Source organism: Mytilus californianus, unplaced genomic scaffold (assembly GCF_021869535.1).
Source record: "Mytilus californianus isolate M0D057914Y unplaced genomic scaffold, xbMytCali1.0.p SCAF_7, whole genome shotgun sequence".
NCBI lineage: Eukaryota > Metazoa > Mollusca > Bivalvia > Mytilida > Mytilidae > Mytilus > Mytilus californianus.
This window is the reverse complement of record NW_026262723.1, coordinates 22,693,161-22,699,820: the sequence shown is the minus strand read 5'-3', so window position 1 is coordinate 22,699,820 and position 6,660 is coordinate 22,693,161.

Here is a 6,660-nt window from a genome sequence, read left to right as displayed (position 1 = left end):
AATAGAATGGTTTGGATGATAAGATAGGATAGATTTTATGAATGGTCACAGTGACACTCACTGTTGGGTAATATTTTACCCCCAACCAATTGTTGGTGACTATTTTTTTGTGGATTTTATATCAGATCATTTTTAAGACTTTTTGCTTTTAAAAAAAATATTTGATTTGTTATAAAATTATAGCCAAGTAAAAACTGCTTTGTATTTTGATATAGTAGAATAGTCGTGTCTTTTCCAAAATCTCATTTAAAAGACTTTTCCAGGACTCACCAAATTATAAACAAATGTCATTGGCAATTTTCTAGCAGTACATTCCTTTCATAGATTGCTTAGGTATGTAAATAGTCATAAACCTTGGAATATGCAACATTTAACAACTACACCAAAATAAAAGTTCTTGCACAGAATTAATTTTCGATAAGATTATGGAAAATTTAAACGGTTTAAACTTTAAATGTATTAAAATAATCAGTTAACGGTATTGATTTGATTAAGAAAAACAAAAATCAATGTTGATTTCTGATGACATTGATATAATTTGGTGTGACCTTCTTTAATAAAGGAATAGGTATATAAGTGAATGAAAAATTCTTTTGAGCATTAGTGAAAATAGAGAGAAAACCTGCAAAATGTAGTAGTTATAATATAGAGTGATGGTATGCTTTTAAGTATCCTATTAATATATATTTGTATTGGTGCCATAACAGTTTTTCCTAATTTTTTTGTTTCGTTTTGACACCTTTGCAAAGGATGTTTTCCTCTCGGCTTTCTGATAGCAAAGGAAAGAAACATCAACATGTTGTAGTCCTTTTCTGATCTATAAAATATTACAGAAGTCGATTCAGTAATGTTTTTAATTACTATTAGTTGGACTAACAGGTTTACTGCTAATGCAACCAGTATACTGTATAGTGCTTGACCTATATTAAATAGATCTTTTTTACGTGATTGAATACTAAAGGTTTACCATGAGATTTATGAAATGGATTCTAACTATGAAGTCTACATTATATCCGCTAATTTGTGATGGAGAGAAGGATGCGACTTCATTAAGACCACACACTATCATTTATAACAATAAGCCAACAGGTTAAGTAAGGTATGAAGGTAAGTTTTTGACGAAAGAAAAAGTAATCTGTTTGGTGTTTATAGAGAAAATAATACCTATAAAACCATGCATTGATAAATGTTTCTCCACTTCTCTGTATGCTAAGGATTGTTGTCAGTGATAATGTTGTTACATTTTCCCTGTCACCCATTCATGTTCAGCCAGAAAATGCTTGTCATTTCTCACACAAATCTGTCAAATATGCAGTAGTCATCTTGATGTGTAACGGATATTTTTAAGTCTTTTCTGTTGAACCAGTTTAAAAATTCCAGTCAATATGTTTTTATAGAACAATTAACTTTGGAATAATTGTATAAACATCATGTTACAAGACTGGAAACCTTTAGATATATAAGGTCTATTCAAATGGAGATTATTAATAATTGGAGGTTTATGCAAATAGAGGATTTCTTCAAATATTTTTGAAATCTTATTCGACAGTCTAGATTATTTATCAACTTGTGCTTATACATTGAAAGCTGTGACAACAATTCCCTGGAAACTGGATATATTCCTATAAGGACGAACAATAAACGTCCTATAGTTATTCAAACAACTGATATGAGCAGATGATTCAGCCTCGAAGAGGTTGTAGAAACAGACCAATAGAACAATGAAAGATCATGTGAATATGCTGTTCACCCAGTTATGTTTATAATTGCTTATCATAAACTTGCTGTCTATTGTATTGGAGTTGAATGATTTATTTAAAACACTGATTCAGGATATTGAGTGAACATTAGGTAAAAGCATCAAGCACCACTGACAAGTTTTTAGGATAGAAATTTTTAGTTTAAATGGAGAGGAGGAGTAAAAATTGAGTAAGCTTCAAAGAGAGTGAAATAATAAATTCATTCAAATGACTGTTCAACTCCAATAAAGTCGTATGTACTTTCGTACCTGTCATTTACTAAGTACATGAAATCACACAGGTCTCACGGTTGTTTATAGTTGCTCTAATAAAATGACATGTGTTTTAAAGATAATGTTATTACATTGCTTCAATTGTGACATTTGTGAAAATTTAAAAATACCTATTGGCCATAACACTTTTTCAAGTTATCGTTTGTTTAATTTTTTCAACAGTTCAGGTTTAAGAAATATGTTTAAACTGTTAGATGTAAAAATGTGTTGCTTTTTGATCTACAGAAAGGAAAATGCCTCTTAAATAAGCCCAATGACTTGTGAAATAGAGGAATCTCACAAGTTATGTTTTAATAAACAAGTTTTGTTCAAAATACTATGTGGCTCTGATGGTGAACAAGCTACAATGTCTGACAATGACTAATATAACAGTGAACAATATAAAAAATTATTACGGAACACACGCATAAAAACATTTCTCCATCCACCAAACAAAGAACATATAAAAGAAAAGCTGTTCGAAAGTTTTTTTTTTTTAGTTCATGCCAAATGAATTTTGTAGCAACGTAAGCTTTTGCTTCACATCTGTCGTGCTGTCGGTTACTCTACATTGCTAATGACTTTTTAGCTCACCTGGACTAAAAGGATATGTGAGCTTTTGCCATCACATGGCATCCGTCCATCGTCGTCGGAAACTTTATAAAATTATTCTCCTCTGAAACTACTGGACAAAATTTAACCAAAGTTTACATGGATGTTCCTTACGGTATCTACTTCTAAAACTACCCGGTGATTTGACCCTACACCTCGCATAGCCGCTGCTGCTAAAAATAATATCACCTGCGGAATTACAGAAAAGTCGACAATCATTTAAGAGTTATTGTCCCGGAAATGTTAACTCGAATAATTCAGGGCCCTCTATCCACTACCGTTTCTCGAGGTTAATGGAGTGGTCGTAGTGATCGGAATATAAAGATTGAATTATTCGGGTTACAGAAATGTCAATTTTTAGTAAACTTCAAAGTTTTTGGCTAATATCTCAAATATACAAGCATGAAGATCAAATCTGACGTGCTTAGAATTAATCAGCAGGTGAAGGTCTATCAACTTCGGATACTAGAGATAAATTGTACAAGCAAAAATGTTCAAAAACCAGATGTACAAATAAGACAGCATGGCAAAATTGTCCTTGAAGAAGATTTTTACAGAAAAAGATTGGATAAACTATAAATAGCAAAAATGTTGAGAAAAAAAGGTTCTACAAATAAGTCAATTTGGACGTTACGCAAGCAACAGTTTATTACCCCTGGAAGAAGTTATTGCCATTGAAAGGTGGGTTTTACCAGTTCGTGCATTTTTATGCCCCGCCGTAGTCCAAATAATTATGACGTCTTGAAAGGCTATTATATTTTTTTTTCTTTGACGCCTTACATCGATGTAAGGCGTCAAAGAAAAAAATATAATAGCTTTTCAAGACGTCATAATTATTTGGACTAGCCCCGCCGTAGCGGAGGAGGCATTAAGTTTTACGCTTGTCCGTCCGTACTTCCCGAAAGGTTTCCGTTCTCTACTTTAGTTAGCCTCAACCAAATGTTATGGAACTTGTACACAATGCGTATTACCACAAAACCCAGATCAATTTTGAATTTGGATGGCGTCACTATTACCATTCTACAACTTGAGTTAAGCCCCTTTACAAATAAAAATTGCTGAATTTTTGGTTTCCGTTCTCTAACTTAAGCTAGCCTCAACCAAATGTTATGGAACTGTACACAATAGTATACTTATTACCACAAAACTCAGATCAAGTACAATTTTTGGTAACGTCACTTTTACCGTTCTGGAGTTATGTTCACTTGTAAGGTTAAAAGCTAGCGGGGCATCATCTGTGTCCCACCGACACATTCCCCATCTAATTTGAAGAAACCATAATATATAGAGAAATATTAAACATGAAAGATGATCAACACACTAAGATCTACAAATAAAAGACATCATTCATGGCCGAAATTGTCAACCGACTTGTAGGAGTTATTGCCCAGGATTTTATGTGTGCTCGTAGAATATTATAGAAGCTATAATATATCAAACGTGCTCAGCAAAATAAGTCCATATGCTCGAAATCATCACTGCCCTTTAACATTGATTTTACCCAATTTTTCGCATTTTTGTAAAAATAACTGTTAGAAGAAAGCGAGAAACTAAAATGCAGAATAGAATTGTGTCAATTATGAGGATGTGGATTGGGTTGCAGAATAGAGAATTGTGGATAAAAGTGCAGAATAAAGGGCAAACAAAATACAGAATAGAGAAAAAAACAGGACAAAAAAAATAAGGATTTATATAGAGAATAATGGCCAAACATAAACTTTCAATACAGAAATGAACAACCCGTCATCCAGCCCCTTAATTATCTCGAAAACTTAAAAATTAAAATGTAAACAGAGAAAAAGGTTATCAATGCAAGATCTGCAAAAAAATATCACTAATAAGCGAATATAACTGATTGCAGTACGGGTAAGAATCGCCCTTGGGAGTCTCTTGTTACCTGATTTTAGTGCACCATTATTTATTAACAATGATGTTAAACTGCTCAGAACAAACAAATAAATCGTACAAAATTCAAATTGAAAATATATTTTAAAGATTCACAGCCCTTAATCAAACTTGAAAAAGGAACCTAAGTATGAACGGACTTAATGTAATTGGGAGAGGTCTCAAACAGTCGAAACTTATAGCTAATTTCCTAAATTGTCATATCCCCCAAAATATGGATGAAATGGTTAGGAGCAATAAAACGACTGACTCTAGTTTATGGAGTATTAAGATAATAAATTATATTGGAAGAATTGCCTGAAAGGGTAGCGTCGGTATTCTGACCATCGATAGTTCTACATCCGAGTCCTGAGAAGGCAGATATCTGGTATTGAGGAATCTATCCTCGCACATTTGTAATATGCTTCAAAGAAAGCATTATAATTGAATGCAAGTTGTTACCTGGTAGATCAGTCTTCTGCTGAAGTAGCATTATAATTGAATGTTAGTTGTTACCTGGTAGATCAGTCTCCTGCTGAAGTGGCATCAGCATGCAGTTATACGAGTTGGACAAAACAATATAATATTTCGTTAATACGAATGCGGAGTCTGTGTCGTATGACAAATAGAGACACGATCAAAACCAAAACAAATACAAACTTGTGAATAAAAGTTTTTTTTTACCGAAATATACAATACACCTCCATAGCTTAAATAAATCAGTCTAAATCACAAAATATTGGGGGGAAAAAAACATAAGAAAGAGAAAGTACCGAGAAAGCCTCACTGTTGAATTTTTTTCGAAATTCTAAGGATAATAGATAACCTTTGCTGCATTTGGCAAAACCCTTTTTGGAATTTTGGGCCTCAACAGCTCAATGATTAACTTTGTGCTTCATCCGGCATTTTAATTTTTTTGATTCGAGGGTCACTGATGAGTCTTTTGAAGACGAAACGCACGTATGGCGTACACAATTTTCATCCTGGTATCTATGATGAGTGTTTTTGAGACGAAGAACAGCATTTAAATCTTGATTTTTTCCTTTGCTATGGGATTTGTTGAGTACGTGTGGGGAATTTGTGTCATAAATTCATTTTATTATGCACTTTTTGAAATGTTTTTCCTGTATGCTGTATTGGGGTAATAGAAAATATATCGGTGCTTGAAGTATGCAATAATTGTAACATGGATGGTAATTTTTCCTTCTTTACCCTCGATGGAGTTAACTTCTAAATAAAGGTGTGTATTATCATAATGCAAATACATACAGTCCAAATTTATCAAAGATTCGACAAAAGCATGTATATTGAAATACATACAATATTTTGCTGTCAAAATATGAAAGAAGTAAAACAAAAAGCTTACGTCTTGAGCTAAGAATATAGTAAGCAACTTTTATTCAGAATTACAGAATAAACAGTTTAATAAAGTAAAAGATTGCTTAGGATATATAATGCAATATTTCTAAATCGTTCGAATATTGATACTAGTCGTCCCGCTAAATCCTACAATTTTAAAGAAAAAAAGGGGGGGGGGGTGAATTGGTTACCTTTTTAAATACATTTAAGTCTTAAACGGTCATGTTGATCTTAACATCATCTGATAAGTCTGAAAATTCAAAACTTCAGACAATTCTCCACGGTGACACAAAAGCAAGGGTTCGAATTCCTCTTCGGTAAGAACAAAAATTACTTCTCAACAAAGAGGCACGTTTTTTTCCCATTTGAGTAGCTTTTATTTGGTTGCGAACAAATGGAACTCTTGAATGAAAGAAAAAAAAACTATTGTAGTCATTTCATACGCACGGCGATCTGTAAACAGACGACTTTCAATTATATGTATAATGTTTTTTACCCATTATTATCTTTCGGTTGGAATTCTGTCTAAAGTAAAGGATTAGATCGCATGATGGACACATTCAGACACTTGTCTTTCGTTGATACCTTAGTTTAACTCTTACGTGTATTTACCACAACTCTGAAACTACACGTATAGGCTGTGAAGGCATGGGTTTTTTGTATGTCTAAATGACGAATATCCCATATATTGTATATTCATCCATTTCGTTGAACGGCCCATACAATTTTATCGTTTTAGACGCACGTTCAGAGAATTACATTCATTTGGGTTTTATTTCTACTTTTTATCTCGC